The sequence below is a fragment of the Gopherus flavomarginatus genome, unplaced genomic scaffold (assembly GCF_025201925.1).
Source record: "Gopherus flavomarginatus isolate rGopFla2 unplaced genomic scaffold, rGopFla2.mat.asm mat_scaffold_34_arrow_ctg1, whole genome shotgun sequence".
Classification (NCBI taxonomy): domain Eukaryota; kingdom Metazoa; phylum Chordata; order Testudines; family Testudinidae; genus Gopherus; species Gopherus flavomarginatus.
This window is the reverse complement of record NW_026115061.1, coordinates 5,686,954-5,709,260: the sequence shown is the minus strand read 5'-3', so window position 1 is coordinate 5,709,260 and position 22,307 is coordinate 5,686,954. Positions and strand designations below refer to the sequence as shown.

The 22,307-nt window shown below is 53.6% G+C and overlaps 1 pseudogene; it reads right to left on the bottom strand.

The window, feature by feature from the left end:
- Positions 1 to 673: 673 nt before the first annotated feature.
- LOC127042186 (E3 ubiquitin-protein ligase TRIM39-like) lies at positions 674 to 16,024 on the bottom strand (annotated as a pseudogene).
- Between the last annotated feature and the right edge of the window lie 6,283 nt (positions 16,025 to 22,307).

Here is a 22,307-nt window from a genome sequence, read left to right as displayed (position 1 = left end):
CATGCTGTCAATTGTGAGTGACAACACAATTTTACATTTTGTTAGATAGTAAAAAACATGTTGTATGTTACTTTATTTGCCAATATATTTTCCCATGTAATATCACAATAAGACTGGATAAGAAACCACAGTAATTACACATAATTCAGTGTGAAATGGGGAAAGGAACGCAGAGATTTCTGAAGGAGATTTTACGGGGAAATTATCTATTTTTAGATTACAATTTCCCTGTGTGTTAAAAACTAGTAAAAACACATAGCTTCAGCAGCCCACACCACCTAGACACCAGCAGACAGGATAAAAACACAAATGAAGCCATCAAAAGATAATTTTAAGGTATTTATTTTCAAATAATCAAGGTAAGTTTAGGGCACATAACCATGAATAGCATATTGTGAATACATCTTCAGAACTGAATTATTACATTGAAAATGTTCATAACACATCACATTTAAAACAAAAAGGAGTCCTAGCAATGCCCTGTGATGTGCCTCCGCTCAGACTCTGCTCAGCTAGCTCTTCAAGAAATTAGGTTCAATCATTAATTTCAAGGAATTAAACCAATCAGTCACTATTTTAACATAACATTCCAGAAGGTGGTGGACAGAACCCAGAGGAATTGTGATGAATTTCCTGGAGCAACTTTATTTTCTTTGGCACCTTAAAGACTAACAAATATTTTCTAAATCTTTTTTCTTTCATATTTTACATTGAGATTTCACAGGGGTAGAAAATTCTGACAGGAGTGAATGACCCCATCCACCCCCATCTGCTACCCCTGGGGCAGGGAACGGGGAAGGTGGGGGCTGGGGGTTCCCAGGTGTCTGGTTTTCCACTGGAACCTCCAGTTGAAAAGGGAAACTGGCAGCGTGCGGTCAGCACAAAAAGTCCAGTTGCTGCCATAACTGGCCCCCATCACTGGGGGGAGGCGGGAGGAGCAGGGCTGAGAGGGGCCAGTCTGTGCTGCGGGGTCACTGTCAGGGACAGATTTCCTCCGGCCTGAGCTGGGACCGGGCAGATTATCAGGGGGCCGCGTTTGTACCCCCAGCGATGAGACCAGGACAGAAATAAGGGCGGAGGGTCCCGGAGAAGGTGTTGGTGAAAGTGAAGAGATGGGACCTGTCAGTCACATTGTAAAACGAGACCTCACCCGCCTCATAGTCCAGGAAAATCCCCACCCGGCTGGGCCTGACGCTCACGGGGGGGGGGGGGGCGGGGAGGGAGGAGGTGCAGGCCTCATATTTCTCACCCGTCAGCCGCACGACCCAGCATCCATTCCCAGGGGCGTAGGCGAACTGCCCCTTCCTGCTCAGAGATCCCCTACGAACTCCCAGGTCCCATCGTGTCTTGTCTCCCATCTCCACCTCCCAGTAACGCCTCCCGCCCGCAAACCCCTCAGCGCCCAGGACAATGGACTATCGATCAAATCTCTCAGGGCTGTCGGGCAGATCCTGGCGTTTGTCTCTGAGTCTCACACGTCTCCGATCCTCAGACAGGACGAGGTTGGGATGAGCCATGTCTGGATCCAGAGTCACGCCCACTGGGGAGAGAGTCGCAGAGTCAGGGCCGGGGGCAGGGGCTGGTCACTGAGATCAAAGGGAAGTTAACCTGGGTCCCATTAATCATTGTGAGGCGGGGGGGTGTTGCTGCCTGAGGGGAGTCAGGGCCCCTCTGCCTGGAGGAGACAATGAGGGGAAAGATCAGGAGCAGCAGGAGGGGAGGGGACAGACAGATGCTGGGAGAGGAAAGGGGAGGGGGAGGTGACAGGGTCAGAGGGGGTGGAGGGAGGGACATGGGGGTGGGGCAGACAAGGGCTATGAGGTGATAAAGGAAGGGACGGGCACCAGGAGGACAGAGGGGGGTAAAGGGCAGGTTCCAGGGGGCTGCAGGGGGGGGAGGGGTGGGCTCCCTGGGAGAAGAAGGGGACAGACCCCGGGGGCTGCGGGGAGCAAGGGATGGGGCAGGCACCAGGAGGACATAGGGGGGTAAAGGGCAGGTTTCAGGGGGCTGCAGGGGGGGGAGGGGTGGGCTCCATGGGAGAAGAAGGGGACCGACCCCGGGGGCTGCGGGGAGCAAGGGATGGGGCAGGCACCAGGAGGACAGAGGGTGGTAAAGGGCAGGTTTCAGGGGGCTGCAGGGGGGGTGGGGTGAGCTCCATGGGAGAAGAAGGGGACAGACCCCGGGGGCTGCGGGGAGCAAGGGATGGGGCAGGCACCAGGAGGACAGAGGGGGGTAAAGGGCAGGTTTCAGGGGGCTGCAGGGGGGGTGGGGTGAGCTCCATGGGAGGAGAAGGGGACGGACCCCAGGGGCTGCGGGGAGCAAGGGATGGGGCAGGCACCAGGAGGGGGGTAAAGGGCAGGTTCCAGGGGGCTGCAGGGGGAGGGAGGAGGGGTGAGCTCCATGGGAGAAGAAGGGGACGGACCACGGGGGCTGCGGGGAGCAAGGGATGGGGCAGGCACCAGGAGGACAGAGGGGGGTAAAGGGCAGGTTTCAGGGGGCTGCAGGGGGGGAGGGGTGGGATCCATGGGAGAAGAAGGGGACAGACCCCGGGGGCTGCGGGGAGCAAGGGATGGGGCAGGCACCAGGAGGACAGAGGGGGGTAAAGGGCAGGTTTCAGGGGGCTGCAGGGGGGGGAGGGGTGGGCTCCATGGGAGAAGAAGGGGACGGACCCCGGGGGCTGCAGGGAGCAAGGGATGGGGCAGGCACCAGGAGGGGGGTAAAGGGCAGGTTCCAGGGGGCTGCAGGGGGAGGGAGGAGGGGTGAGCTCCATGGGAGAAGAAGGGGACGGACCACGGGGGCTGCGGGGAGCAAGGGATGGGGCAGGCACCAGGAGGACAGAGGGGGGTAAAGGGCAGGTTCCAGGGGGCTGCAGGAGGTGGGGGGAGGGGTGGGCACCAGGGCAGAAGGGGATAGACCCCAGGGGGCACAGGGAAGCAAGGGATGGGGCTGGCACCAAGGGGCAGAGGGGTGTGAGGGAAGGGGGGAACTCCAATGGGACAGGGGAAATCTAGGGCAGGGTGAGCTGCCAGGGGGTGAGATGATGAGGAGTGGGGAGGTGGAACCATAGGGGGGCAGCGGATGAACAGGCACTGCTGCCAAAGGGGCAGAATGGGGGGTGAGGGAGCAGGTGAGCAGAAAGGGGGCAGAGAGGGGTGTGGAGAAGGGCAGGCCCTAGGGGGGCAGAGGCGTGTGCAGGGAGATGTGGGCACCAGGGGGGCAAAGTGAGGATGAAAGGAGGGATGGGACCCAGAGGTTAGAAGAGGGGGAGCGGAGGGGTGCAGCAGTGCTGAGGTGAGAGGAAGGGCTGAGACCAGGGGTCCCAAAGGGGGGCGAGGGAAGGGACTTGCACCAGGCAGGCAGAGCAGGCAAAGGAAACAGCAGGCACCAGGGAAGCAGATGGGGCCAGGGTAGAGCTGGGACGTGGGGCAGAGGAGGAGCTGGCACCAGGGGACTGGAGGGGTGGTGAGGGTTGCAGGTGTCACAGAGCCAGAGGGTCAGGGGAGGGGCATGGGTGATGATGGCAGAGGGGCAAGAGGAGAGCAGGGTCAGTGGGACAGAGGGTGGTGAGGGGATGGGCACCAGGAAGGAAGGGGACAAGGGGAGGGTCAAGTGTTGGGAGGCAGGGGGAGGGAGGGGGGGAAGAGGCAGGCAGCAGAAGGGTGCGGGGGGAAGGGAAAGGGCAGGTGCCAGGGGGATTGAGGGGGTTGAGCAGAAGGGGAGGCACAGGGAGGGCAGAGGAGGGGACAAGCACCAGGGGGCAGAGAGGGGTGAGCAGAGAGGCAGGGCAGGTGGGTAGAGGGAGGTGTTAGGAGAGGAGATGGGGAGAGGCAGGTGTCAGAGGGTCAGAGTGGGGCTACAGGAGGGGTGGGCACAGTGGGACGAGGGAAGGGGCTCCCAGCTGAGGGCCCAGCACCTGGGCTAAAGGCTACAAGGGAAGAGGCAGCACCTTTTTCTCTTAATTGAAACAAGTCAGCAAGCCCAACATGGATTCACGAATAGTTTCTTTTGACCTGAAATATAATTTTGCAGCAAATCAATTATTTGTCTAAAACATTTCACCCAGCTCCACTGCAAACCTGTCTGAGCAACATAGGAACCCCAATCCCAGTGACTTGCAATGAGAGACTGTCAACATCCCCAGAAATGCAGTTACAGGCAGGCCAGGCTCAGGACATCAGCTATGAAACACTCCTGAGCTGCTGTTTAATTTGCCCTTTGCACAGAAATGCCCCCTGGACCCCTGATCTCACCCCTACAAATCAGGCTGAAAATGGAGACTTGGCTTGAGCCTGAACCCTGCCCAGAGCCATTTGTCCCATGGATGATGCTAGTGGCACAGAGTCTCTGCGGCTGCACCCAGGCGTCTCCCAGATGGATAATGGGCACAGAGACCATCTCAGAGCCCCAGGAGCTCAGGTGTCTCCATCTAACGACTGTGCCAGCCACCCCCCTCGCTCTCATTAACCAGCCCTGGGACAGACACGCTGGGAACTTTCACACTGACTCTGGAGATACGTTGGGTCCTTCTACACAGCCTGCAGAAGTGAGTCTTGGAACGGGGTGGACAGATTCAGGCTTACGGGTCTCCCTTTTTGGAATTAAAAATAGCTGCATAGATTTTCATGTTCTGGCAGGAGCTCAGGCTCTGAAGCCCATGGTGGAGCCACGTCTGCCCCTCACAGTGCAAGAGGGGACATTGTCTGTGTCCACTTCCCCTTCACCCCCTTCCTGGGATAGGGAACAGCAGCCCGAGGGCCCTTCCCTTCACCCCCAGGGCAGGGGAGTGCGAGCCCTCAGCCTCCTGGGCAGTGGGACCTCCCAGCACAGGTTCCTGGGTGAGCGTGAAAGTGTCTCCACATAGAGAGCCCCAGCCAGGGCTGACTCCAGGCACCAGCTCAGCAAGCAGGTGCTTGGGACAGCCAAGGGGAAGGGGCGGCACGTTGGGCTCTTCGGCACAATTCGGCAATGGGTCCCTTGGTCCCTCTTGGAGGGAAGGACCTGCCACCAAATTGCCACCGAAGAAGAAAGCGGTGCAGTGGAGCTGCCGCCGATCACGATCATGGCTCCTCCCCACCCTGCTTGGGGTGGCAAAAACCTTAGAGTTGGCCCTGGCCCCAGCACACGTCACAGCATGTCACAGGGAGAGACCCAGCATTATTGGGGTCAGGAGGCTGGCAGAGACCCAGCCAGGAGTGCAGCAGAAATGGGGTGGTTTGGAGGGAATTGGGGAGAAGAAGAGACACATGGCAGGACAGGGAAACTGACTTGCTCTGAATACATGCAGAGCAGGGCAGGGCAGAGGCAGATCATGCTGGTCCCAAGGTAATTTCAGGGGGTTCTGATTCCCCACTCAGCTGGTGGGCTCACCTCTGGGCTGAGGAGGGTGCAGGGGCAGCGTGTGTCAGTCTGGGGCAGCTGCCTGGGCAGAGGTGCTGCAGCAGCCCCCGGCTTGACATGGTTTCCATCACACCCAGGGGTTACACTTGGTTCAGTGGCTCAGCACCCCCCACTATACAGATTGTTCTGGCACCACTGGCCTAGTAATAGGTAATAATTGGAAATATACCAATCTCGTAGAACTGGAAGGGACTTTGAAAGGTCATTGAGTCCAGCCCCCTGCCTTCACTAGCAGGACCAAGTACTGATTTTGCCCCAGATCCCTAGGTGGCCCCCTCAAGGGCTGAGCTCACAATCTTGCACACTGGCAAATACACAGATGGATCAGGATCCGAGATGGTGCTCTCCCCAGGAGTGATGGAAGCTCCCTAAAAGTAGAGGGGTCATCCACTCATGCTAGCCTTTCTCCCTGAGCTCCTGGCCCCACACCCCTGAACCCTCACTCTCACACTGCCCCTTCTTCCTGAGCCCCTGCCTTCACACTATCTCTTCCCCAACACCCTGGTCTCTCCTCTCAGCCCCCTCCCTCATCGTCACTCACCCTTACAGCTGGTAAAAAGTGGCAGGGAATAGCCCTCCCATTGGTAAAAGTGATGGGGCCATGGCCCCCTGACCCCCCTGTTCCAATGCCACTTACTCACTCCCCAACCCCAGTAGGAGACGACCCTTGGGGCAGTGTCAGTGAGTTTGGTGCTGGGGTTACGAATTGGGTTTTACAGCCCGGCTGCTGGAGCTCTGTGTATTGAGGGTTAAGGAGACAGAGACCGTGTGAGCCCCCCCACTGTCCTGCCAACCCATGGCTCAGCCCTGACATCTGCTGGAGCCTCTCCCTGGGGAGGAATCGTCCCTGCGGCTCATTCAGGCCTTGGCCTCCCTGAGGAGATGGCTGGTGAGGTTGTCCTCAAAGTGAGTTACGTGTGAGCTCCTGTCTGCTGGGAACTGGACTCTGAGTCTGGGCTGAGGTTGGTGACTGGGGAGAAAAGGCCCCAGCTGCCCTCACTGCCCCCCTGAGCCAGCCCAGTGCCACCAGCCATTCAGTGCAATAACAGCGATGCTCAGGCTTGGTGACACAGCCAGTGCCTCAGCGGGCAGGACAAGGCCTGTCCAAGGAGCAATGAGCACAATCTGCAGCAAGGGAGGTTGAGACTGGAGATGAGGAAACTTCTAATTCTCAGGGCAGGGAAGCTCTGGACCTGGCTCCAAGGGAGGGTGTGGGATCCCTGTCACTGGAGGTTGTAAGAACAGGTTGGACAAATCCTTGCCAGGGATAGTCTAGTCCCTGACCTAGCGTAGGGGACTGGAATAGGTGACCTCTCGAGGTCCCTTCCAGCCCTGCATTGCTATGGTTCTAGGCTAGAGCAGTTCCTGGGGCTGGGCCCGGGGGCTCTAAGCATGGTGAGTGGCACATGACAGAGTTAACACTGTTAGTGACCCTGGCAGCTCAGCATCCCTGCCAGGGGCCTGGCCTGGCATGTGGCTGCCTGTACCTGTCTCAGCAGAGTGTTACTGGGCCATGTGGATAGGACCTAGGGTTGGCACCTGTCCATAGGGTTGCCAGGCGTCTGTTTTTTTTTTTTATTGGAATGCCTGGTCGAAAAGGGACTCTGGCGGCTCCAGTTGGCACCACCGACTGGGACATTAAAAGTCTGGTCAGTGGTGCAGTGGGGGCCCAGGGCAAAGGCAGGCTCCCTGCCTCCCTAGGTCCATGGAGCTCCTGGAAGTGGCCACCAATTTACTTCCCTGGACTTTGAAACTTTTCTAGCAGAACACAACCAAGTGTCAGCTATGGTCAAGCCTCCCTTTGAATACAGGTTGGTCTGGGGGTGGGGGAAGTCAGGGACCAGACTACCTGTGAGTGGCTCCTGTAAGGGAGAATCAGACAACCCAGACCAACCTGGAAGTGATTAAATCCCTAAGTGGCTAGCTGGCAGCTAAACAGCTAATGAGCCTGATAAAGGGTTACCAGGGCTCAGTTGAAGGGATCCTAGGGACAGGAAGCTGGTGAGGAGAGGAGCTCCCAAGAGAGCTCACCAGAGCAAGGGGAAGGGGAGCTCCTAGAGCAATGGTCCCCAAACTGTGGGTCGTGCCCCCTCAAGGGTGTGGAGGAACATTTGGGGGGCCCAACAGGGCCTGGCTCAGGCCCTATGGGTGGTAGGAAGAGAATACCAGCCAGCTCTGCTCTGTCCCCAGCTCCACTCTGGCCCCACCCTCAGCCCCAGCCGCATCTTCTGCCCCGACTTCAGCTACCGACTCCCGGCCCTGCTCCAGGCTGAGAATCCAGCTTCAGCCCCAGCCCCAAACACGGTTCTGCCCCCGGCCGAAGTCCCTAGCTCCCGGCCCCAACTGCGGGTCCACTTCCAGCCATGGCCCCCAGTTTCTGGCCCCGACTGGAGCCCCCTTCCTGGCCCAGCTCCTGACAGCAGCTCACAGGGTGGGGGCGCAAACCAGGCAAAGGAGGGTTTGATCAAAAAAGGTTGGGGACCACAGTCCTGGGCAGAGGAGCTCCCTAAGGGAGAGGAGCTGCCAGAGATGACAGTGACAGCAGCAGCTGTAGCAGGACAGAACCCTGGAGAGCTGCCCCCGGCTGGGGAAAGTGGATGCAGAGAATAAAGGCACCGTCTGAAATGACCTCAGCTCTGGGAAGGAGGAGGTGGAGTCATCTGACTCCACGATGGAAACTAATCCAAGCCCAGTTCCAGGAAGGACTGAGGACTCCTGCCTTGAGGACAGTGAGAGCAGGAGGCTGGAGCTGGGAGGGAAAAGATGTTATTTCAGGGTTTATCTGGACTCAGAGCGAACCCCAGCAGAGGACTTCTCTCACATCTTTTAGACTGCGAGGCGTAATTTGAGAAGTGCTGAAGAGCATAAACTGAGGCAGGAACCTTGCCAAGACACCCTGAAACGGCTGAGGGTGGTACATGAGTGCACCACCCCATGAGTCTACAAACCTGGAACCCATTTAACAGAACTGCTGCCCCTGCCCCGTGCAGACAGAGCCTCGTGCTCTTCACTCTGTCTGCGTGGGCCCCTCGTTGCAGGGTCTGACCTCAACAGAGCCTGCACCACAGAGTGGGAACCTGGACCAAACACAGCACAGGGGGTTGGGCACCCACCTGGCTTCCAGGGTCCCTGTCCCAGCTCCCAGGCTGCTCTCGCTCCCCCACAGCCTCCAACTCCCCCCAAACTCAGGCTGCCTCTACCCTGTCCTGTATCCTGGGAGGTGACCCAGGGACCAGCATAGAGTCACAAGGGTCACTACAGTACTGTCAGCTACCCCCAGAAGACAGGCACAGGATGGGCTCAGGGAGTGGCTGGCCCCACAATGGGACGCTCGTGCCCCCTCCCCCAATGTTGCTGCTGCCCTTGCTAGTCCTCGTCCGCACTCAGACCAAGAGCCCTGTGGGGCCGGCAGCCCCTTGTTCTGTCTCTGCAGGGCCTGGCTCCCTCGTGGGCGCTATATCAATAAGAATACTCACTGCCCAGCACCTAAGGGCAGTGTGACAGCACAGGGCCTTCCCCACTGCACACGGGGACCCTGGGGTACAGGGAGCCCTGGTTACTCTGCCGTACACATTCACCCAGAGACTCCCCTGAGCTGCTGGACCCGGGCCCTGCGGTCAGCCGACTGGCACGGATTGGCGGGGGCTGAAGGAAAGGGTTACTCCCAGCGCGGTGGCACACTGTGTGTGCCTCTCAGCAGGTCTCTGCTCACTCACCTGGACATTTGCCCCAGACACAGAGAACCCAGGTGCCATGGGAAGGAGCAGCCCCAGCAGCGCCGCACTGGCCCTGGCATGGGCTGAGCCTGCGAGCGCAGCAGCAGAGAGAAGGGCTCAGCCATTGAGAGCAGCAGCGTCCCCACCCACAGGGGAGGGGTCAGTGCTGGGACAACAGGCTGGGAGCTCTGGCAGCAAGTGCGGTGCCAACACCAATGGCCCTGCTGGAGACCCTGAGCCTGCCCAGCCTGGAGCAGCCAGCGATTGACTCAGGGCCTGGGACCTTGCCCAGGAAGGAGCTTCTGGGGGGCTGACAGGAGGGGCCGCAGGAGCTGGTGATCCCCTAGAACAAGGCACTGAGCTGACTGGCTCAGTGTCCCGACAGGCTTCGGGGCTAGGGATGTGGAATGGCCCAGAGCCCAGCTGTGTTCACGGCTCAGTGGGCACAGATTGTGCTGGGCTGGGAGCAGGGAGCGGGGAGGGGAGCAGGGATGGGCTGGCTCCAGCCCGTCACAGAGAGGAAGCTGCTGGAAGTCCTGCTCCCCGGAGCCCTGAGATCCTGGCCCTGCAGCCAGCACCGACTGCGCAGCCTCCATCGGCCAGGACAGACACACCCAGTTTGGCCCCTTAGACTGCCCCCTGCTGGGGGTGGGTGGGAAGAGGAGCGGCTGGGGTAGGATGAAATGGCCAGTTCAACAATCAAACACCGAGCTCACTGAACCTTACACCCTCCTCTCCTCTGCCTTGGTTTCTTCTCTGTCCCTCCTCGCTGGGCTTGTGGGGAGCGGTTTGGATGGGAGCAGCTCATGCTCAGCCGTTGTGACAGGGTCTCACTCACTGAGCAGCAAACTACTCACCCAGCCTCACACTGGGCTGTGCTCAGAGCAGAGGAGGGGCCTGAAGGATTCAGCTTGTTACCCAGCAACACATAGGCCAGGTCAGACCACAGCAGCCAGAATGGCCCCTCCTCCAGCTCATAAACTCGGCCAGCCTTGGCTAATGGGGCCTGGGGCAGTTCTGAGCGGTGCCCACACAACGCAGTCCTCACATGTCCCAGGAGAGAGGCACAGACACGTCATCCGTTACTCATCTGTGCAGCTCCCAGCACAATGGACCCAGTCCAGGCCTCACAGCACCTGGCTCAGGGACACCCAGTAACTCAGCCATGGAGGGGTCAGGATGTCAGAGTGACAGGGCCTGGTCAGACACCTGGGGAAGTGCCAGCAGGTGGCTGTAAGTAGCAGGCAAACTGCCCAGCACTGAGCACATCAGCCTCCAGCTATCACAGCTCCAAGCCTGTCAACTGGATATATGCGTGTCCTGGTGTCCCAGGCTCTGTCCAGAGCCCCAAGCACAATACAGCTGAATGCCCCAGTAGAATCCACTCACCTACGAATCTCTGCAGTGCTTCCCTCATGTCAAGGGAAATTTTATACACGTTCTTCAGGTCAGTAGAAACAGCTTCTGGTTCCTGGAGTTTCACATTCTCACTCCTGTGAAGAAAACGTCCCATCATCACTCAGCTGCTCTGTACACATTATCCCAGAACCACCACCAAGAATATAAGAGCAATGAACATAGGAAACACCTGCTCAATGTGCTTTTCACATCCTGAAAGGAAAAAGAGAATCAATGTTCTGTATTAACACAATGCGCACAAAACTGAGGGAGTCTCACTCTGGGCATCAAACTTTCATCTAGAAAATAGATCAACCCTCCCAGGCTTCACTGTATTGAACATTTCTTTCATTTATGTAGGTGAGACAGGAATTTAGCTAAAGGATTCTCCCTTCTAGGGACCCAGCCCATCACTATCTGTGTTTATCGACTGGGTTGGGTCCAATGTTCTGGGGTCAGAGCAGGGATGGGTTCAGCTCAGGATCATTCTTGTAAAATCCATTTAATCTCCCATGGCCTGACTGGGTCTCCATGAGGAGAATTCCCCTCTAACGTGAACTGTGATATTTTGGAACTGATGGAGCTTTTAGCCTCATGTTCTGTTTGTCAGAAAACCATAGAACACATTTACACTAATTGCTGGAATCCAGACCCAGGGATCTGAGTTCTAATTCAGGATGGGTGGAGAATTTTGATGCCATCTCACCTTTAGCAGCTCGACAACTGGTTGCTAACACTTCTCCTCAATCTCCGTCATCAACTGCTGCAGAGAGGAGCTTTGCTGGGAATGTTTGGTTACATTTTCCCTAGTCTCTGCAGAGACTTCCTCTCCTCCTCCAGGCTCTGCAGAAGCAGCTGCTCCTCATATCTCAGCAGTGTGCAGTTTGTTAAATTCACCTGCAATCATCTCTCTTATTCTTCACTTTCCCCTTGAAATAGAAGAATAGGAAAGGCACAGAGAAAACATGAGCCAGATGTTGAGCTACACAGAGTGGGCCTCTGTCCATGAAGCAGGGGATTAGATCAGTATCAGGTTTGTAAGGCTATTTACTTCTTTCGGAAATGTCACAGTAACAGTAGCAGGTGACTGGGATGAAGTGGCCACGGGATGGCAACAGAGGTTGTGAAGTGGATGAGCAGCACCTGGCTTAACTCTGACCTGCCCCTGCCTCTGATCACTCAGGGGGTGTCCACACTGCAATGAAAGTGTGAGTGCACCATGTGTAGACACACCCAGGCTATCTTTAATCTGGCTAGCTTGGATACTCATAGCTATGAAGTCGCAGCAGCAGCGCAGGCTATACAAGCCCACCCAGAGGTCTGGGTATTACTCAGTGACTAGCCTGCAGCTGGCTTTTGGGACCATGTAGATGCACCCTATGGACAGATTTTCCACACAGCTCCACACCCGCAACTGCGTTTGATGTTCAGAAGAGCTCAGCTCCCAGCATGCCCCTAGCCCAGCCAGCTCAGTGAATCTGAACCTCACCCATGGGGGGCAAATCATCCTCCCAGCTCCAGTGTCTGGCACAGGCACTGGGCAGATTCACTGCAGGGATTGTGGGTGCAGACTGAGAAGGAACAATCTGTTTCCTCTAGGCTGCAGAGAAGCTGCAGAGCTTTGTCATGGAGGCCAACGAAAACCGATGGCTGTAGCAGCCAACACACCGTCCACATTTGTAGGAGGGAAACAGGGGCCATGTAATAGCGAAAACACTGCACCCAATATTGAGAATTTGCCCCTATCAGAGATATCAGGGGTAGGTCTGCACCACTGTACAAGGGCCAGGAACTGCTCCTCCTCTTCTGCCTACAGGAGCTGCTGTGCTGAGATCCCCACCAGAGACACAGCCTGATGCTGCCTGCACCCTGGATGGCAGGTATCATAGGCCAGGGGAGGCTGAGCTTCCCCAAACAGGATGCAGCGCCCCTCCCTTTGGGGGCAGGCAGCAGACCTGCCACCTTTGGAGTGCTGCCTGCGCTCCTCTTCCCCCGAAGCAGAGCAGGAGGGTAGCGTGGACAGGGCCTAGAGGAAAGGAGGACAAATGGGGGTGGAGCAGTGGGCAGGGTGCTGATCTGGGCACCGGGGAGATTCCCACACTCACGCCTGGCCTCCCCAAATGCCAGATGCATGTGCTGCCCATGGCCGGCACCAAGCCTGTGCAACAGTGCAAACAACCAGAGCAGGTTCATAACCTCATCCTGGAGCTTTGCGGCCCCATCATTCCTGGGAATGCTGCAGGGGGAAGGGCTCAGGGAGGAATAAACCTGGACACTCACCTGCCACTCTGTGGTTCTCCTCCTCTCTAGACATCAGAGCCAGGACCTCTTCCAGCTCCTTCCTCAGAGGGCCCAGGGCTCCCTGGAGTTTCACCTGCAGGGGCATCGCGTGCGATAAACAGCCATTAGCCTGCCTGTCCGATGGGTGGACACTGCTGCCACCATATCATAACCTAGTCCCAGATTTGGACCTTAGCGTCCAAAATATGGGGGTTAGCATGAAACCCTCCAAGCTTAGTTACCAGCTTGGACCTGGTAAAGCTGCCAACACCCAAAAAATTAGAGTGTTTTGGGGCACTCTGCTCCACCCAAAAACCTTCCCTGACCCCAAGACCCAAATCCCTTGAGTCTCACAACAAAGGGGAATAAACCATTCCCCCCCCTTCTCCCTTTCAGGTGTTCCCTCCCTAGGTTCCTGGAGAGAGACACAGAAGCAAGCTCCGTGAATCTAAACAGAGGGACTTCACCCTCCCCGTTCCCAGTCCTGGAAAACAGAATTACCGAGAGCTAATTTTTCTTCCCCCCCTCACCCAGAGGGAATGCAAAGTCAGGCTAGTAAATCTAACACACAGATTTCCCCCTGACTTCTTCCTCCCACCAATTCCCTGGTGAGCACAGACTCAATTCCCTGGAGTTCCCCACTAAAGAAAAACTCCAACAGGTCTTAAAAGAAAGCTTTATATAAAAAGAAAAAAATACATAAAAATGGTCTCTCTGTATTAAGGTGACAAATACAGGGTCAATTACTTAAAAGAAATATGAATAAACAGCCTTATTCAAAAAGAATACAATTTAAAGCACTCCAGCAACTATACCCAGGTAAATACAATAGAAACCTTACTGCCTTACTATATTTGTACTTACAACTTGGAAACAGAAGATTAGAAAGCAGGAAACAGAAAAATCCTTCCCATAGCCGAGAGGGACAGATTTAAGACAAAGAACTCAGACACAACTTCCCTCCACCCAGATTTGAAAAAGTCTGGTTTCCTGATTGGTCCTCTGGTCAGGTGTTTCAGGTACTTCTTTCCAGGTGTAAGAGACATTAACCCTTAGCTATCTGTTTATGACAACTGTCCATACTGGCTTTTCATACACAAGCAGTAAATACCCTGGAAGCGAGCAGCAGACTCGGCTCTGCCGGCCCCAAAGGCCCCATGGGAGCAGAGACGCCAGTCTCAGAGCAGGGGCTCTGCTCCCTGCAGACACTCAGGACTTCTCAGAGCCTGTGTTTGAGCTAAAGCTTCATGTCACTGCGCACAGGCCAGAGGGGAAATAGCTGGGAAGGTTCTGAACGAACCCTCCTGCCGGTGAGAGTGAAGAGGTTGGGGCAGCACCTCACCGCACTGTACCCAGACCCAGGCCAGGAACAAGACCCAACTGTGCTCTCCTCTGCCCAGGCTCCCGTGTGGCCTCCCCCAGGAAGCAGTCCCATTAACTGCCCAGGGTGAAGCTGTGATGTGGCTGGAGGTCAGTGAGGAACAGGGAACACTCGGTCTGGGGGACTGTGTCACCCATAGTTATAACTGCTCCACAGCTGGAATAAGCCAGGGCTCTCTTCCCCTTTGACAGCGTGTGATTCATTCACACAGCACAGCAACGTGCTCCTGCCCTGTGAGCCCCGCTCTGTGCAACACCCCTGGCAGCCCCCCAGAGCCCCTCCTGAACCCCTGCCAGAGACATCCCCATTTCACTCTCTCTCTTTTCTCTGGGCCCTCGAGTTCCCTCCGCGCCTCTGCCCAAGGGCCCAGGCTGCTGCTGCAGCTGAGAGCTCCTGGGGAGCTGCTCCGTGACACCCCTGCGGTGCTGCTGCAGCTGAGAGCTCCTGGGGAGCTGCTCCGTGACACCCCTGCGGGGCTGCTGCAGCTGAGACCTCCTGGGGAGCTGCTCCGTGACACCTCTGCGGGGCTGCTGCAGCTGAGAGCTCCTGGGGAGCTGCTCCGTGACACCCCTGCGGGGCTGCTGCAGCTGAGAGCTCCTGGGGAGCTGCTCCGTGACACCCCTGCGGGGCTGCTGCAGGGAAGCAGGGAGCGATGGAGCCAGCAGGGGCTAATGAGAGACAGGAGGTGGATAAGCCAGGATCAGAATGGGGGAGGGGCAAAGGTGGCAGGATTCTTTGAAGCTCCACCCACAAAATAAGCTCCACCCGTGTGAGTCACCGAAAGGAGACACCGTGATCTGTTCAAATGGTGCAATGTTCAAAACAGGGTGGAGTTGCTGATTGGCTCCAAGGGGCTCCTGGGGCCAGACTCCCCTCAGAGGGCTAGAATGTACCCCTGGGCTCTCTGGGCCTGGTCCTTCTTTACTGGGGGAAATAAGAGGTGGCATCTCCCAAACATCACCCGCTTGTGGCACTGGAAGGAGGCGGCACTGGCAATAAATGGTGCCGCACTGTAATTCTCCCTCTGTGGTCTCACACGGGGAACAAAATAATTAGCTGTGTTGATATTTAAATGATCAGTTCTCCAGTCTGAAGGTAACACACTCACCTAGACTGGCCTGGAGCTCTTGTAATTTAAATCTCACCGATTGTTAACACCGGCCGTGGTGTAAAAATCCCCTTATTTCAGCAGCGGAAGCTGGGTTTGAAAAACATTCAGAATCTCAGAGAAAAGTTTCCCACATCAGGTATCTTTAAGACTTGATATTCTGATTCTGTCACCACACTGCCAGATCATTAAATTTTGTTAGGGCATCTCCCACACAACGAAGGCTTTACAGAGTTGAATGATGCATCACACCCATGACAGGCAACTTTCAGTGAAATCTGCCTGTAATTAAAATCCAAAGTTATTATCCATTAAACTTGACAGCAATTCCCTACCTTGTACTCCTGGGCAGCCTCCTTTATGGGAATCACCCTGTGATCCCGGGACAGATGGCAAACCACACAGAGAGAAGTTTGATCCTCTTCACAGAACAGTTTCAGAGTCTCCTGGTGTTCCCCACACACCCTCTCCTCTCTTGTTCCCTTTGCTGCCTGTAAACTCAGCCGTTTGGCTATTTCTACAACATCTGCCAGCTGCCTATTCGGCCTGAGGTTTCCCTGTTGCACAGTTTCTCTGCACTGAGGGCAGGAGATGTCTGTATCTGGTCTCTCCCAGCACTGGACGATGCAGGCTCAGCAGAAATTGTGCCCACAGTCTATAGTCACTGGGTCCTTAAAATATTCCAGATGTATGGGGCATGTAGCTTCCTCCTGGAGATTTTCCACGGGGTTGTCTGTGGCCATGGCTCCCTCTGGACAGCGTCACAGGGTTAGTTTCACTTTCCTGAGCTCAGAAATATACCCTGCCTGCAGCAGCAGCAATTCGTGTTTCCCTTCCTGGAACGGACTCAGGCTGTTTGCTAAGCTGGAGCCAGATCACTGGAGGCTTTGGTGAGAAACGTCTCAACAAGGCTCTGATCCTGCAATCAGCCCCCTTTGCTGGTGTGTGGGGTGTCACTATTGCTGGACATGGACATCAGCTTCCCCTTGTCCTGGTGAGCTGACAGAACTGTGTGTCCAAGGAGTGATATTTAGGCTTGGCAGAATTCATTTGATTTAATATGTAAATTTTGACTGAAGTATATAAACATTCTTACAAATAAATATTAATCTTATTTAAACTTTCAGTTTTTATCAATATTATTGTTCACAGTTGTGGGAAATTGGGAGGTGGGGTCAGACAATATTTTAGTCAAGACAATAATTATTTAGGACAGTAGATACAGATTCAAGAAGTTTAAAAGTGTAACTGTTAATACACAAATTGTCAAGATCTCATGTCAAAACATGCAAGTAAATATCCTTAAATTACACTCTAAGTTTTCAAGCAGCATTTTTCTTACCATACAGATTTGTAAATTTCAGTTCTTATCAATGGAAATGTTTTTTCATCAGTTTACGTGGGCAAATGTGAAGTCAACATTTACTGACATCTACCGATAAAATCTAATCCTTTCAAGTTTAGGGATATTCAATTCACAGGCCCAAAAAACTTGTGTAACCCTTCTGCCCCTCTGAGTTGGCAGCAACAAGGGCTGGGTTCAGTATCCAGGGGTTCCGTTTCAATAACCCAATGCCAAACCAGCTCGAGCCCCCACCCAGTGACCTGGGAAAATTTTACACACACCCCTAGGTGCCTCAAAGAGGCAATGCTTCCCCTCTCGCAAGCACAGAGTCTCAGTGTAGCAGAAAAGATTTAATACATGAGAGAAACAACAAACACTAAATTGGGAAAACACCTCAACTAGAGTTCATAGACCAAACCGTGAGCAAAGATCCATCCCAGGAAATTGGGCTGTGTCCTCTTTCCTGGGCTCTTGAGTCCAGCAACTCCCAAATCACCCACAGTCCCAAAAGTCCCACAATCCAAAAGTCTCTGTCCTGGGTCAGTGCAGCCCCAAAGTTCGAGAGTCTATCTGCAGAGGTCCCTCCCCCCAGCCTGGGTAGAAAGGGGAACCTTAAGTGGTTCGGGGCCAACTGCCCTGCCTCTCCGTGGGTTCTGCTCCAGCCTTCTGCACGAACTGCTCAGCTTTATCAGCCGCTGCACTCTGCTCCTCCAGCCGTCCTCACAAACTGCTCCGCTCCACCAGCTGCTCTGCTCCACCAGCTGTCCCGTGATCCGCTCCAGCCGTCCCCACAAACTGCTCCTCTCCCCCAGCCGCTCTGTTCCACAGTATAGCTTCAGGCTCCCCACTAGTTAGCACAGTACTCAGTGCTCTCAGCTCAGTAATTTCAGCTCTTTAGTGATTTCAACTCATAGTAGGGGAGCCCCAGTGCTAGTGCACCATTAGCCAAAAGTGAGTTCAGCTCAGCAACCTGTATCTGGATTCTTACGGGAATAAAAAATCAACTCTGATATTCCACAGTGGAGAGAGGAGGATGTGCAACTGGTGTTCCAGGCCCTCACAAGGGGCCCATACCATCAGGTACACACACCAGTCCCCAACCTCTCTCCCTTCATGGGGTTTGGAACCCATGTCCCATATTTAGCAAGTACCACCCAACTGAGGTTGAGTCATCTCTGTCACAAAGCAGTCCCACAGCTCCCCATTCACACAATGAGGGTGACAAACTTTTTTCCTGCCCCAACAACAAAGAAATTGGGGATCCCAGAGCTGTTAAAATAACCATCCCAGTCTGCTCTGGGCTTATGCTAAGTGGAGGGTGGATGCCAATGCAAATCTTTCCCCATCCTTTGAAATTCTTGGAATTCTTTCCACATTCCCTACAATTCACCACCAGATGTCAGGGTAGCACTCATCCTGACTCTGCTTACACTTGGTTAAACTGAAATCCATGTTTCAAAGGCCTGATGCTAACGTACGCTAAGGCAGCTCTGCCTCTCAGTCAGTGTAAAGGAGACGCAGTATCAAAAGTGTTGCCAACATTCATGATTTTTATAATGAATCTCATGAACTTAACAATGGCCGTACTGGGTCAGACCAATGTTCCATCTAGCCCAGTATCCTGTCTTCCAACAGTGGCCAATGCCAGGTGCCTCAGAGGGAATGAGCAGAACAGGTGATGGAGTGATCCATCCCTTGTTGCCCATTCCCAGCTTCTGGCAAACAGAAGTTAGGGACCCCTAAATAAAGGAAGTTTCTAGTTTTCTTGGTTGCAGAGAAAAATTTAAAGTGTGATCTGAGTCAGTCTAAAGTGTGAGAAGGCAAATAGAAAGAACTCAACATTTATTATTATTTTTATATTTTAGTCTCACAAAAGGCAATCATCATTTGGGGGGTCCTGACTCATGATTTTCAAAAGTTTGGGGTTGGCAATACTGTGCCACTGGGAACTCAGGCCTTAAATCTCCATCCCCCATGGAAAGCCCCCCAAGTTATTGCCATCATTTATCTAAAACAGCAGAATTAACAGATGGGGAAGCAGCGAGGGCAAGGTGTGGGAATGCACATGGAGCTGGGCTGTGGGCCCAAGCAGCAAATGAGCACAGCCCCCCTGGATTGGGGATGACGTAAAGGGATCCCTCAGAATGCTCAGTTTTATACTTAGGTCCTTAGAGCCTTTGCTGGAAAGGCCAGGCCTGAAAACAAACTGATCACTGCCAAGGCGTTATTGCCAGCACCACATAAGCAAAAATCAGGAAGCTGCTGAAGAAAACATGAGGGTTTTTCTTCATCAGGCTGCTGTGCAAAGACACCTGTACCTGCCAGCAATGTGGGAGCAGAGTCAGGGCAGTACCTTCAGCTGATGTTACTGGGCATGCTCACTACAAGCCAAGCAGCAAATTGGGGGAAGGCATGTGGGTTCATTTGTCCCCTCCTCCCCCCCCCCACAATGTCTCTGCTGCTGTGCTATGTGGAAGGGCTGTTACCCCCATTTAGAAGAGGGGAAAATCAGGCCCAGACAAAATAAATGACTTACCTGACTTCACACAGAGCAAAACCTGGATCTGTGCAGGCTAACTTAGCACCTTAACTACTGGGCAAACCTTTCACTCTGCAGCCAGAACCTGGGAGCAGAGGATGACGAGATGGATGGACACGCACAGACACAGAGTTTGTCTGATAATCATGTCACTGACCCTCCCCACAGGCACTAGGCCAGTCTGTGCAGAGTCAGGTGATAATGGTGAGATCACCAGTCCCTGATGTGGGCTTTCAGAGGGCTCTGCTATCCCCTGATTGCCTTCCTTTGATTGGCCCTGGCATCTAATTAGGCCTAGAAGTTTGTTTCACTGCCTTTGGGCTACGTCTCCAGAGGCAGCCTGAGACAGGGTTTTTACCTTTTTCTTTTACTCACTTGCTTGCCTGCCTTCCTTTCTATCCCTTTCCCAACCCTGGGTTCTCTCCTTTTATAGGAGGCCTTGTTTCTCCAATTGGTTGCAGCTGTGGGTGCCTGTCTCCATGATTGGCAGGTGAGGCAGCTGTGTGGGGGCGTGATCAGGCTGCTTGCCTGCAGGCAGGAGAGGCTCCCCTCCCCCTACAAAACTCTGCTCAGTATGGGCTGGGGGGGTGTAGACCCTGTTACAGGTGGACAGGAGTGAAAGTGAATCATTTTTCAGGCCTGCTCTGAAATGCTCAGGCTGTGTCTGAATACCTAGTCACTTGCTGTGCTCAGCTGCCCACCGCCCCATCTCCCCTGTGGATAAAGGGTTAAAAGATTTAAATATAGGCCCCTCAGTTGTAAGAAACAGAGCAATGGTCATGCTAAGTCTTAGCCTAATCTCGTGGGAGCTGTAGAAGCAGGGCCCACATCAGAAGCGGGTGGGAAGACAACAGAGTAGAGTCAGCGTGACCCAGCCTTGAGATAGTGATATTATGAGAACAGAAGTGAGAAAATACAGGAATGGGCAGGACATAACAAACAAACTGCAGATGTTTTTAATTAATGCAAGCTACTAAAATGTATTAATGCTTGTGTGATTTGTTTGTACTTTGGAGAAACTGAGGCAGAGATGCTCTCTGCCAGCTGTATTCTTCCCTTGCAATTGCTGAATAAAGCTGTCTCTGATTTTGTTGCTTCCAACCTGAGAGTGGAGTTCATTTCTTCCACACACCCCAGTTCTGTTTTCATTTGCTAGACAAGCTTTCCACCGGGGAACCCCCATTTCTGAACATATCCCTGTGGAGGAAGGGATGAGAAACAGAGACACAAACATCACTCCCTCACCCACAGTCTCTGCCAGTCCCTGCTCCTCATCTGGTGCAGAACTAAATTTAAAACCAGCCAACTAGGGCTGTGAGCAGGTAAATCTCCCTCCCCCAGTAGCTCCCCCAGGGCAATAACCCAATTCCTCCCCCTCCACCACATAGACAGAGGCTGACAGTCTATCTGATGGCAACTCAGGGGCCTGTGGAATGTGCTGGGATCTCAGCCTGTGCCCTAGTAGGGGAGGTGACCCCCCACACACACACACAACCACACACCCAGCACAGTCTGCCCCTATTTTCTCCCTTCTTACTAGTCCCAGCAGCAAGGCCAGGAACTAAGTCAGGAGTCGGCAACCTTTCAGAAGTGGTGTGCAGAATCTTCATTTATTGACTCTAATTTAAGGTTTCACGTGCCAGTAAAACATTTTAATGTTTTTAGAAGGTCTCTTTCTATAAGTCTATAATATATAATGTCGCTTTTCTTCTTGTATTTATAAAACTCTAAAAACAGATAAAGCCTTTAAAATTAACCTGTACCAAAAATATCATTTGGGTTCAGGTTCTTTAATTTCCAAAATGCAGCCTGGAGCAAGTATCTATGCCTGAAAGAGAAGATCCTAATGGCTGAGATGCATAAAATTGGACTGTTACAGAGCCTTTAACCCTAGCAGCACTGTTGTGCAATGGAACTGAAACAATACATATTTCCATAAACTCACCCTTTCAAAATACGCAAAGTGAGATGTATAAAAATAGCTATTGCACTAGTTTTAATTATTAATTAAATTGTTACAGATGTTGGAAATCTTGCAGCTTAACGTTATATATAAAAACATATTAATAACTTTCAAGAGATTTGTGGCTTATTTAATATTAATATCAGAGTTTGAGAGAAAACAATTCTTAGTGCGCATGAACTCTCCATCTTGTCTTTATGATTAAAGTCTTTCCAATAACAAATATACCCCCCCACACGTGTATTAAGAAAATAAAACATGAATAATTACCGTGAAGTACCGGTTAAAACTGTGCTATTGCTACTGAAAATGTCATTTTAAACAGCAATACAAGTGTAAAATAAACTATGTGTGAAAAATGATAATACCATCAGGGGCAGGTCCTCTGCTGGACAAGGGACTCGAAGTTTGGAGTGAGTTCAGTCAAGAAAAGAAGGCCCTGATTCCCCCCCCCCCCGCCAACTCCGCTGCTCTCGCCCCCTTGATCACCCAATATCTCCCCTTCCCTGATCCTCCTATGGCCCCTGACAGCTCATCCTGCTCCTCCTGCAGCCCCAGGGGTTCTCCCCCCACCCTTGGGGTTGCAGGGAGCAAGAAGAGCCTTCAAGGGCCATAGAGATGAGCTATCGGGCTGAGTAGACAGGGGACCTGCAGGACATAGAGACTAGGATGACAGTGGCAAGAGCAGATCATTTTTCCATTCCCAGTGGGCTCTTCCCCAACCCCCGTCAGTGACACTGACCAGGGATCCCCCAAGTATCACAGAGTGTCATACCCAGAGGGTTAGGGGTTAATGTCTCAGTAACCTGTAAAGGGTTAACTAGCTCAGTGAGCCTGGCTGATACCTGACCAGGGATCCCCCGAGTATCACAGAGTGTCATACCCAGAGGGTTAGGGGTTAATGTCTCTGTCAGTGAAACTGACAAAAGGTCCCCCGAGTACCACAGAGAGTCATATCCAGAGGGTGAGGGGTTAATGCCTCTGTCACCTGTAAAGGGCTAACTAGCTCAGGGAGCCTGGCTGACACCTGACCAGGGATACCCCTAGTATGATAGAGTGTCATACCCAGAAGGTTAGCCGTTAATGTCTCTGTCACCTGTAAAGGGATAACTAGCTCAGTGAGCCTGGTTGACACCTGACCAGGGATCTCCCGAGTATCACAGAGTGTCATACCCGGGGG